The 13,403-nt window shown below is 35.6% G+C and overlaps 1 long non-coding RNA gene across 1 annotated transcript; it reads right to left on the bottom strand.

The window, feature by feature from the left end:
- Positions 1-10,400: 10,400 nt before the first annotated feature.
- Positions 10,401-13,052, bottom strand: LOC113348161. The gene is made up of 4 exons (XR_003359526.1): positions 12,886-13,052; positions 12,429-12,511; positions 11,785-11,882; positions 10,401-11,656 (listed from the first exon to the last, which is right to left on the bottom strand). It is a non-coding gene; the product is annotated as an uncharacterized LOC113348161 (long non-coding RNA).
- Positions 13,053-13,403: the final 351 nt, after the last annotated feature.

The raw sequence follows: 13,403 nt of genomic DNA, 5'->3' as shown, positions 1-13,403 counted from the left end.
ATGTTGTGGAACATCATACGAGGGGCCTACTTGTTCAAGGGATTTTACTTTTCGCGGTTCACTTCCATAAGCAAAACGCCGTGGGCCGATCTATGAGGCATAAGCAACACACATCCATCAGCACACCACAACACTAAGCCCACATTGTTTCAAGTTCTGCAACTACGTCTTTGTATTCCAATGCACATGCCAAAAAAAGGAACACAGCATCAGCAAATGAAATCTACAAGGTTAGCTTGCTAAATAGATATCAATTAGCTTATCCAGAGTATTCTATATTCTACATTGATAGATTTTGATGAAAAGCAAACTCGCCAAATTGTATCCATGATTCGCGGGTTCAATTCCCGTCATTCGCCCATCAAGAAAAGGGACAGGAAGATCTCAACTATAAAGATTTATCTGCAAGAGTAAATTCCTTGGATGAATGTCTGAGCGGTTGAATGTTCAAAAAAGTTGAGCAATGAAAAGGTGTAAGCATTTCTAATTCATTTACCAAGATCAGCCACCCCTACTGACCCAAGTGTTAGACTAACTCCGCTCCGACTGTGCGATACCTCCGTGTGAGTTTATCTTCTTACTTTTGGTAAGAATAGAAGAATTTTATTAGATCAAAGAAAAATGTACAGCAAAAGCTACAAGTTGCAGAAGAAACAAAGAGAAATTAAAATTAATAAAAAACAACATCCGAATTGAATAATGTATGAGAAAAATTAGCATGAGTCCTCCTCCCAGCAGCTGAAACCCATGAAAAGACTAGAGTTTTCGCAATATCACAAAGCTCAGCATCAGTTTTGAAGATGTAATTGTCCTGGAAGGTTTGACAGTTTCTCTCATTCCAGAGATTCCAAACAATAGTTGGTGGTAGTGAGTTCCAGATATCTGTCCCTGAGTTGCTAGAGATGTAATTGTTTGACCAGAAGACATACAACGAACACATAGATTCAGGAAAGACCCATGCCCAATCGTTATTTGGCGTTAGAGAAGTCCAAACACAGTGTGCAACTTTACAGTGAATTAGAATATGATCTTGCGACTGTACTATCACGACAAAGAATACAAGAGTTATACAAGTCCATACCTTTATGATTTAACATCTTCAATCGATAAGTATACTACTTTTTTTTAATATCGTCTTCTCGCACAGAACCCAACATGCAACCTCGTACATTAAAACATAGTTTACTAACATTAAGAAAAGACTTGGTAGTATCAGATTAGAGCTCACACTGATCTTAATAGTACGACAGTTACACTTCAATCACGAGAGGCTTCATCTTAGATAGATCGTCTGAAACTACTTTTCTCAATAACTTCTTCGTTCCTTTAAATTCAAATATTGCTTGTCCTTTGTTTCAAACCTTTCTCATGTACTTTATCCTTATCTATTTCTTGATCCATCTGTTTGGTGCTTTTCTGATGGAAAATAGCTATAATCTCTATAATCATCTTAGTGGATTATCTCTAGCACAAGTATTTTCAAATCAGAACAATGCATCTTTACTACCAACTCCCCCTAAGTTCACAAGATATTTAATAGCATTCTAGCTAGAGTTTTCTCCACTTCCATTCTTAAACCTTGGGAAGTTACAGAAGCTTTAAGTAACTTCTGGGGTTTTTATATTGGTTTCAAATAAGAGAACTTGATCCCAAATTATTCATCCTCTCCTTCCATTTGGATGAAGACTTCTTAGGATCACAACAAATGGCCCGTGGTATCCTTTCGGTAATGTACTGGATACAACAAAGACTTACCGCAGAATCAATATCTCAACAGAAGCAGTGAAGGAGATTCTTATCTGCGCCACCATCTTAAATGTCAAGCACAAGCACAAAAGCAAAGAAATTCTTGGTTTAATAGCAACTAAATTAGGATAAGTAAGTTGAGTTTGTGTAGGAAGTGAGGTTTCTGGACCTCATTGTTTTCCAAGAGTTTTGTTTCTGAGTAAACATAGAAAAACCTTTAATAGATATGCTTCTAGTCAAAAAAAGGAAGATATCTAGTCACTGAGATTTTCTTCAACTATCTTAATCTCCCATCAAAGTTTTGTAATCATTGCTTGATACTGGGTCACAAGGATAACAGTTCTCCAATTTTACAAGGAAGACCTTTAGAAGATATATATGATATTTCAGTTGATTCCCTCTACCCTGGAGATGATCTTTTCTACTTCAATGACATTCACATTCAAATATGGAACCCTAAGAATAACTTGGCCATTCAAGGTATCATTGTCCATGTGGAAAATTATCTCAAATTACCTGGTGTAAGAAACACCTATCAAAACCATTTTGGATCTTTCCCTCAACATAATAACCAAACTGTTGAGGAGGGTCAAGCTTCTCAAATCGTTGTTAGTACCACTGTACATGATGAAGACATGCCACCAGCTATAGATTATACTTTAGAAGAAAAAAAATCTATTTCAATCTGCCTGAGGATTACGTTTCTATCTCTTTGTCGGAGTCGGACTCGTTCGGATCCGTTAACTCTGAAACTCACCGAGTATTTAAATCGGTTAGAGCTTTCTGAGCTTGAACAACCCTTTGGATTTGGTTAATTTAGGATATTTCAATTCTAGAACTAGATAATCTTGTCTATCCTCTCATGTTCTTTCAAAATCCATTTTACCCCATTTTCCGCCGTTTCAGCATCGGCTGCCTCCCCTTTTCAATCTCCAATAGTAGAAAAAACATCTGCATTTAAAATATCTATTCCACAGTTTTCATCTTCTTCTTCCGACAATTTTTACACCATCTCAACGGAAAATGACAATTCACTCGAAAACGATCAATACAAATCCAGCTTGAAAGAACAACATAAGGCTACTAAATTATGCCTCCCACTGTCATTCTCGCTATCCTCCCCATCAGTGCCAACGGAAAATACACAGGTATTTATCTCACTCTGATCATCAATTAAAATTAATATATCTCTTTAAATATTAAATTTTGTTGGTATGCATAAGATGTTATGCAGTCAATATTGGATCTGCATAAGATGTTATGCAGTTAACTAAAACAGATTAAAAAAGGAAACACAGTTTAACGTGGTTCAGATATAGCCTACGTCCACGGGAGAAGAATGATTAGGGTTTCTTATTATCGATAGAGGTTTTACAAGAAGTGTATATATATATCCTATACATGCCACATATTCGTATAGATAGCAACATATCTAGAGAATATTTTCTTGCAGTGTAAGCCAGTCATAAATAGAGAAACCAAATATTCTCCTTTGTTCCAACACTCCCCCTCAAGTTGGTGCGAAGATATCAATGGAGCCCAACTTGGATAGAATTCCATTGAATTTCTTGACAGGTAAACCCTTAGTAAGAACATCTGCCAGTTGTTGATGACTACGAACGAAGGGAGTGCATATTACTTTGGCCAATACATTCTCTCTAACAAAATGACAATCCACTTCTATGTGCTTTGTACGCTCATGAAAGGTGGGATTTGATGCGATTTGTATCGCTGCTTGATTGTCACAAAACATCTTAGCTGGCTGAGATGACAGAAAACCCAAATCTTTAAGTAATGCTCGCAGCCAAACAATCTCACAAGTTGTTGAAGCCATGGCTCTGTATTCTGCTTCAGCACTTGATCGAGAAACAACATTTTGTTTCTTGCTTCTCCATGTAACCAGATTACCACCAAAGAATATGCAGTACCCTGTTTTTGATTTACGATCAACTGGACATCCAGCATAATCAGCATCTGAATATGCTGTTATACAGTAGCTAGAAATTGAATAGGCTTCATTCTTTGTCATCAAAACGCCTCTTCCTGGTGATCCTTTTAAATACTGTAGAATCCTAGTTACTGTATTTAAATGTTTAACACGAGGTGTATGCATATAACGACTGACTAAGCTTACTGCATGTGCTATGTCAGGTCTGGTAACAGTGAGATAAATTAACTTGCCTACTAACCTTTGATATGACCCAATATCACTTAACACATCACCATCATTATTAAGTTTGTTTCCAATTTCTGTAGGAGTATCACAAGGCTTTACTCCCATTTTTCCTGTAGCCTTCAGCAGGTCCAACACATATTTTTTTTGATTCAGAAAAATACCCTTCTTTGAGTAAGCAACTTCTAATCCCAGGAAATACTTCAGTATCCCTAAATCCTTGATGTCAAATCTGGAATGAAGCATTGCTTTAAGATTTCTAATTTCTTGTTGATTGTCTCCTGTAATCACAAGGTCATCAACATACACTATAACTATAGTTATACCAAGATTACTTCTTTTAATAAACAAGGAAGAATCGGCAGAACTCCTTTTGAACTTATTCTGGATGAGTACTGAACTTAGCTTTGCATACCATGCACGTGGTGATTGCTTTAAACCATATATTGCCTTCTTAAGTTTGCAAACCATATTGCTCTCTCCTTCTCGAGGGTGTCCAGGTGGTATACTCATATACACCTCTTCTTCTAAATCACCTTGTAAGAATGCATTCTTCACATCCATTTGAAACAATTTCCAATCTTTATTAACTGCAAGAGACATAAGAACACGAAACGTATTCATCTTTGCAACTGGTGCAAAGGTTTCTGTGTAGTCTTCTCCATATCTCTGAGTAAAACCTCTTGCCACTAATCTTGCCTTATAACGCTCAACAGTTCCATCACTTCTGTATTTAATTTTGTACACCCATCTACATCCAACAGTCTTCTTCCCGGGAGGCAACTTGACAATATTGTATGTATTATTTACATCTAAGGCACGTAACTCATTCTCCATTGGTGCCTTCCATTTTGGATTAGACTTTGCTTCATTGTATTTTTTAGGTTCTTGATGACTGGATATAGCGCTTAGAAATGCAGAGTGTGTAGAACCTACATGATCATAAGTTAAATGTGCTTGTATAGGATACGCAGCGTAATGATATGTAAAGAAATCTTTGTATTTCTCTGGAGCCTTCTTCTCACGACTTGAGGTTCTTACAATTGGTACCCCTGGTTGATGATCTTGTGGAACCATAACCTCAGATTCTGGAACTTGATGTGGCACATCTTGTGATCCTGTATTATCATCAGTAACACTAACATTATTGTCTGAAGCTTCTTCATGAACTGCTTCATTATGCACATCCAACACTACATTAGGTAAGTCCACCAACTCTACCCCACCACCATTATCTCTGTGGTAATCTGTTGCAGTAGGGATCTCAGTAATAACTGGAAGTGGTGCCAAATCTGTGTAACACTCCCCCTGAGACCGACTGCCAGAATCACACTGAAAGTAAGCCACTGCTTCATCAAATACAACATCACGAGAAATCTGTAGCTTTATAGTGGGTGGATGATAACAAAGATAACCTTTCTTTGTAGATGAATAACCAAAGAACACACATTTAGTTGCCCGTGAATCCAGTTTATCACGATGCTTTGCCTGTAAATGTACGTAACAGACACAACCGAAAACTCTGAGATGAGAAAGGCCAGGCTGATGACGTTTCAAAACCTCTAATGGAGATTTGAACTCAAGCACATGACTAGGAAGAAGATTGATAAAATAAGTGGCCGTCAGAGAACCATGAGACCAGAATTTCTTTGGAACATGCATCCGAATCATAAGAGCACGAGTAGTTTCCAGAATATGACGTAGTTTCCGTTCAGCAACACCATTTTGCTGTGAAGTACCAACACAGCTAGTTTGATGGATAATACCATGACTACGCAAATAACCTGGAAGAGTGCCTTTGACAAACTCAGTGCCATTATCTGATCTAAAGATTTTAACATGTGCATCAAATTGGTTGCGTATCATACAATGAAAATCTGCAAATATAGATGAAACTTAAGTTTTGGATTTGAGTAAATAGATCCATGTAGCACGTGACCAATCATCTATAAAGATAACAAAATAGTTATACCCATCATAAGCATCAATTGGAGCAGGGCCCCATAAATCAGAATGAATTAATTCAAAAGGCATTGTAGCACGAGTCACAGAATTAGGAAATGGAAAACGAGATTGTTTAGAAAACTGACAAACATCACAGACTTGAGTCTGGACAGAAAATGTGGGAAAAATCCTAGACAAAACACGACTAGAAGGATGTCCAAGTCTTTTATGACAAAGGAACTACGGAGTAGATCTTTGAGTGAGACATGCCATGTCACTAGAACGTAACAGGTACAATCCATGAGAAAAGATGCCTCTACCAATCGTCTTTCGATCCTGAAAGATGACCGAGGTAGGGGTAAATGTAACATCACAATTCAGAGAATTAGTGATTTGACCAACAGATAACAACTGAGTAGGAAACGATGGAACAACAAGTGCATTAGATGGCGGACAATCTGGAAAAAAATTCACTTTCCCACTTCCCATCACAGGAGCAGTAGAGCCATTAGCAACTGACACATTTTTATGAGAGCTGCGAATAAATACATGAACGGACGAAGGATCATTTGCCATATGATCTGTAGCTCCTGAATCAATAATCCAAACTTGGCGGTTGGAAACAGGCGTAGTAAGAAAGGCTAGTAGGTTACCTGAAGTATGGTTGGCCTTGCGCTCAGTCTTATTACCCAACTGGTTAAAGAAATCCTTCAATTGTTCTATGGTAAAGGATGAATTGTCAGCTACAGCAGCTCGAGCAAGCTTATTTTTGTCAAAAGTAGCTTTAATATGAGGATAAATATCCCAACAGCGATCCTTGGTGTGACCAGTTTTATTACAATGATCACAATGAAAAACTTCTCTCTTACCCTTAGCACGAGAATTCTTGTCCTTATCAAATGGCATGGCTCGTCGTTTATCATCTTTGGATCTCATAAGAGCACTTGATTCAGCTGCATCCAGGTCTATAATGCTTTTAGAATTAGGATTCATAACTTTCTTACGCGTCTCTTCACGCTGCACAATCGCACAAACATTAGACAGACTTGGCAGTTCAACACTCATGAGAATAGTGCTTCTAAGAGATTATACTCTGGTTTGAGGCTACTGAGCACATCAAAGATTTTATCCTCCTCAACCCTCTTCAAGAGAATTTTGGCATCAGTTGTATGAGGACGATATGTATCCAGTTCATCCCACTTCTTTTTTAAATAACCAAAATGCTCAGTAAAAATTTTCGTACCTTGTTCAGCCTCAGCAATCTCACGTTTCAGCTCAAACACCCGAGCAGCATTATTCCGTAAGCCATACAGACTAGCAACAGACATCCACAAATCCTTTGCAGATTCTGAGAACGAGAAGATTTCCGAAATATGTGGTTCCATCGACTGAAGAAGCCACGTGCGAACAAGTTGATCATCATCAATCCAATCTTCATACTTTGGATCCTTAGCATCTGGACAGGTACTATTCTCACCAATATACCCAGATTTTCTTTTACCCCCAAGAGCAAGAGCAGCATCCCTAGACCAGCTTACATAATTGACATCATTCACCAAGACAGAGATTAAACGCAAACTAGTATTATGATCTGATTGTGCCATAGTAAACACACAGAGAAACAAAAAAAAAATTGATTACGGAGAAACGGCCAGGATCGTTAACGATCCCCTGATACCATGTTGGTATGCATAAGATGTTATGCAGTATGCATAAGGTGTTATGCATTCAATATTGGATCTGCATAAGATGTTATGCAGTTAACTAAAACAGATTAAAAAAGGAAACACAGTTTAACGTGGTTCGGCTATAGCCTACGTCAACGGGAGAAGAATGATTAAGGTTTCTTATTATCGATAGAGGTTTTACAAGAAGTGTATATATATATCCTATACATGCCACATATTCGTATAGATAGCAACATATCTAGATAATATTTTCTTGCAGCGTAAGCCAGTCATAAATAGAGAAACCAAATATTCTCCTTTGTTCCAACAAATTTAGTTTGCTTTGTTTTATCTGAATTTCATGCTGGTATGTCATAGTTATACTCTTAAACCCCAGGTTATTTAGACAAAATTGCTTACGATCATTCTCTTAAATCATGTTATCCTTCGCTTAGGCCAACTCTATTTTTCTTTCGAGAAAATATTACTGACACACATAATACTTTAATACTTTATATTCATATTTATACTTTTTTTTAGTTCTTTCTAGGCTTAAGTTTCACTCTCCCATTCTTCTATTTATGTTTAGGTGTATGCGAACCCTATAACTTGCTTTGGTTTAAAACTCCTTCCCTGATAATTAGAAAGATAAAATGAAAATACTAGCTTGGAATGTCCAGAACTGTGGCAAATCCTTTACTCACAACCATCTAAAAACCTTGCTTCATAAATAAAAGCCTGAAGTCTTTGTTTCTAGAAACAAAATCTCAAATACCATTAATTAAAAATTTAGTATCTTTTTCCCCCGATTACCATATAGTAAACCCGATAGGTAGAGCAGGAGTTCTAGCCATTGCTTGGGTAGATGGTTTATTTTTCGACATAGTACAATGGAACATCAATATGATTAATTTCATTGTTAAAACTAACTTCAATACTAGTAATCAGGTTTTAACATGTTTCTATGGTAGTTCTTACCCAAACAATAAAAAGGCATCATGGGAATTCCAAGCTAATATTGGAGTCGAAGTGAATAATAGGAATATGCTTTGGATAGTAATAGGAGATTTCAATATGATTTTTGACCAGTCAAAAAAAATAGGAGGAAAAATGGAGTCAACAATTACTTCTCCAAGATTCTAGAAAGTGCAGGTCTTTATGTTTATGGTGGGTTTGTTTGCAGAATTTACCGTTTCCAGGAATATATATTTCCATGGGATTACAAATTCTGGGATTCATGTAAATTTCTTGTGTGTTTGCTAACTAATTGAAATTCTTAGGATTTATAAAGTTTTCTTATTTTAAAGCCTTTGCATCGTTTGGCATTACCCATAAATCTAAAAATTGTACATATATGGGATTTATAGTTAAAAAAAAGCGGGTCCATAAATCCCTTGATAAGTTTCCCAGCAAATCTTAGGGGGGAGGGTCGGACTCCATATGGAGGATTTGTTGGAAAACTAAATCCCGTAGGAAACGTGATTCCAAGAATTTGGACAACCAAACGTACAGAGGGAAACATAATCCTACCAAATTCCTTGGACCCATAAATTCCACCTTTAAAATTCTACATCCAAATCCACCATTAAGTTTTTGAAGGATACGAATTTACATGTAACAACCATAGACAAGGAGATAAAAACATACTGGAAAGACTAGATAGAGCAGCGATAAATACAGATTGGAATCTTGAATTCACATATGCAACCTTGTCGCACTTACCAACCATCGGCTCAAACCACAATCCTATCTTGCTTACCTTAGAGATACATAAATTCCACAAATAAGATGGATTTGTAAATTCTATGATACCTGGAATAAGGAAATATCTTGGGTTCAAATCATCAAGAATTCTTGGAAATCGGATAGCTTTTTTGACCTAGCCCTATAACTGGCCACTAATCTAAAGGATTTGGGAGTTAACCTCTTAGATTAGAAAAGAAATATCTTTAGTCTTCCTACTAGGAAAATATCTAGATTGACTAACGAAATAAAAAGACTTCAAACCAATAGATTGACTAATTACCAACAACAAATACTTTAATCTAAGCTCCTGGAACTAGAGAATCTATATGATAAAAATGAATTTATAGCTAACCAGCATTTTAGACCCAATATAATAAACATATATATATGGGAAAGAAACACTAAATACTTTCATAAGGTGACCCTAAGGGGACAAAAATAGAATAACATTGGAAGTCCTCTGAATAAATGTAGTTACTAGGAACAAAGTGGATATTAGTAATACACTCACTGACTTTAAAATCTTTTCACTGAGAATTCTAATGATACCTCTCTTTACGATCTTATCTTCGAATATGTATCTCTCTCTATTTCGGTTCAGTACAATTAAACATTGTAGCCATCCCTATGGAGAGGATGAAATCCTCTCAGTCTTAAGAAAATGAAACCAAACAAATCAACGGGGCTAGATGGCTTCCCCGTCATCTTTTTTTTTAAACAATTGGGGAACCGTAGGACAACAAGTAGTTTCTCTGAAACACAAATTATGAATCAAGATGTTCACAAAACACATATGTTTCTGATATCTAAAACTAAACATCACAAAAATCCTAGTCCACTAGTGGAAAATACAATAAAAACGACTGCTTCAGAGAGCCCTAACATTGTAGTCTTATTACTCAAAACGTCTGTTCCTGAGATTCTTTAAATTTTTCAAATTACGACTTCCATCATCAGTCATAATAATATACTAATAAGAGCAGTCATATTGCTGGATCATATTTTATAAAAAAAATGAAACCGATTCAGCTGAATCCAAAACTGACTCAGTTGAATCTTAAACTAGAATCAAATATAATAGCAATGAACAAGAAACTGAAACTGAATGAAATTCAATCAATTTACATTCCAATATTCTTAAGTTGAAATATTCACCATTCAATTAAGATTTGAATTCATATATGTACAACACACTGATCATATTTGATTTCAGTTGACACTTGGGTTCAGAATAACCAGAAAAATTATAAACAAAACATGAACTAACACCAATACTAGTTCTAAGCTTTCTTAAATATAAGGGAAACCTAACAAAATGATGAATTATCTGATGATGAACTGAGCCGCACATACCTGCAGAAAAGATAAGCTTGGGCATTAGTTAATGATTTAGTTTCAACACGATAAGAATGGACCATTCAAAGATGATATAGAAGAATGCAGACAAGTGAAGGCTATACAAGGAATATTTTTTATGATCGACTAGGAGTATTTAGTACTAAACTTGTAACACAATTTTAGCATACCAAATACAAGGAAACACAAATAATTTCCATCGACAGGAATGCATATTAATAATACTTACCCATTGAAATGAATAAGAACGCAAACCACAATTGCAATGAAAACACAAAATATATCAAGTTCAGATGATGGAAAAAAATTCTCAAAAGCCTGACAGAAACTACAAGACATTGACATGCTTAACGAACATATGATATTATCACCAAGTTAACAAGAAAAAATTAAACCTTAAAGAATGAATGTTAATAAAAAATTCTACATGTCAAGTAAGTTCTTCGTGTATAGTGAGCCTCACACTTATTCGTGGTTGTCCTTGAGAATGAAAATGATGTTCGTGTAAGCGAGAGCTTCAGGGGACAAATGTGATACAAAAAAAGTTAGCTTTTACATACCTTTAGCTGGGGTTGCATCGAAAAGTCCAATATGGTCTTTAATAAGCACTAGAATTTGTAAAAATAACAAGTATGTGTAACGTTGATACTTTAATTAAGATGTGAAAAGAAAAATAAAAAACTGAACACACAAGGAGAGGAAAGATCCTTTCAGCCACTTTGGGAGGTACATAAGATGTATTAAACTTTGTATTTAACATAAACATAAATAAATTTGTAAAGGGTAATACCAGGATAAATATCATGGTGAACTCTTTACCGGGGAGTCATATGTGCATAAACCTTATCATTTTCAGCAAATTCAGCTCTGCAATAGAGTTATAGGATGTAAAACTGTTGTTCAACAACTCATGATGACACCATAGAATTCATTTAACACATTCTGGAGTTATACAAATAGAATGAACAAACCCATCAAGGCGCTCTGATGATTCTAGACCTTTGGAAGGGCTTTCTGAACCTACCTACAAGATTAAAGTAGGTCGTTCTGTAACATGCTTTGAAATCGAAAGAAACCCATTTTGCGATAATCAGAATAATAATCAGTACTTTATACGTGTCAAAAAACTTCCTTGTGTTAAAAATAATGTACCTTAGCTGCACAAGTGCTGCTAGGAATGATGCTAAATGAATCATCCCTTCCACCTCTCCAGTCCTTGATCGACGGACCATCAACAGTCTTCTGTGTTGCTGAAAACATGATTGAGCAAACATCAACGGACCTTCACACCTTAGACTCACTTTCTCTAAACTATTCTGAATTGTCAAAGACTAAACTCCTTTAATACTTATCTAACTAACTAGATTACTGCAAACTCATTTGGAATACGATATTCCAACAATAATATCAATAAACGTGTTTATAAAGAGATAAAGAAACTAATTAGGCATAAGTCCACATTCTACCCGATCATTATCATGTTACATATCCTTCTCAGCGAGAGAAAATCAATATAAATCAAACAAAATTACTAACACTTAGTTCTTATAACAGACTGAACAGTCAATCAACTTCAGATACCACGATCATAATTCATAGAGCTGCACTCCGATGAAATAAAATACAATCCAAATAAAATCGAAAAATAATTTCAGTAACAAGACTCATTGTAAAATAAATTATATCTGCTAAATTTACAAATGAAATCAATTATATCTAGATCGACAACTATCTAAAGTAGATCTGTAAACCAAGCATAGAAATCATCGATTACCCAAGAGAAAAAATAATTATACCATGTAATCAATAGTAATGAATGAATCGTTTAACCACGGCAATTTTAACATCATCTCCATGTAGGGAAACTCTAGCAATCAACCTGTTGATAAAGAATAAAACAAGAAATATAAATTTTGCAGAAAAAAAGAAAAGATAAAGAGCCGCTAAGAGAAGAAACAAGGGTTTTAACATTCTAGCTATACATGTTCATGTTGAATCTTGAAACCCAAACATCATATTAGAAAGCTGAAGAACAAATTAGGGTTTTACTGAAATTTGGTTTAAAAAATTGTTCGATTGGGTTGAAGAAATAATTAGAATTCTGCTGAAATTTGGTTGAAGAAATTGGTTAGTAATTTGATTGAATTGGAGTTCGATTTTGACTTTTAATTGAAAATTTTTGAAGATATTTTGAGATTTGGTTTCGTTTCTTCACCAACTCTTTCTTCTTCAACTTTCAGATCTTCTTCTTACCTTTAAAAATAGAGAGAAAGAGAGTGATGGAAGTAAAACTGAGATGCTCTATCGAAGAGGCGATGTCGGAGAGAAGAGAGAACTCAAAGGCAGGTTTAAAAGCATAAATGGTGAGGCGCGCTGTGAGAGAAGGAGAAGTCAGAGAGAAGTGATGGCAAGGGATAAGGTTTGTTTCTTTCCATAGAAACTATTTTCTATCGCAGTCCATATTGAAGTGGGACCATAAGAACAATTTTCCCCTGTTGTCTTAATATAAGTCCACGTGGAAGATCTTTCATTTCCCAAACTACCCTTTCGAATTATGACTGTACGGGAGAATGATTTGTTTTTCTTTACTTTTTGTTATGAAACAGACTACCTTTGAGAGCCCAGTATATTAAGAAAGGCCTAGAAAGTCTATCTATAAAATCCTAACAGACTTAAAAAAAAACCATTTTCCACTAGTGCCATTCCCACCTATAATCCTTTGTAATACATATATGAATTGATAGCAAAATTCATAGCTAATAGAATAAAAT

The sequence above is a fragment of the Papaver somniferum genome, chromosome 2, assembly GCF_003573695.1.
Source record: "Papaver somniferum cultivar HN1 chromosome 2, ASM357369v1, whole genome shotgun sequence".
NCBI classification, from domain to species: domain Eukaryota; kingdom Viridiplantae; phylum Streptophyta; class Magnoliopsida; order Ranunculales; family Papaveraceae; genus Papaver; species Papaver somniferum.
Note: the sequence above shows the minus strand (reverse complement) of the source record. Positions and strands in the feature narration are given on the sequence as shown.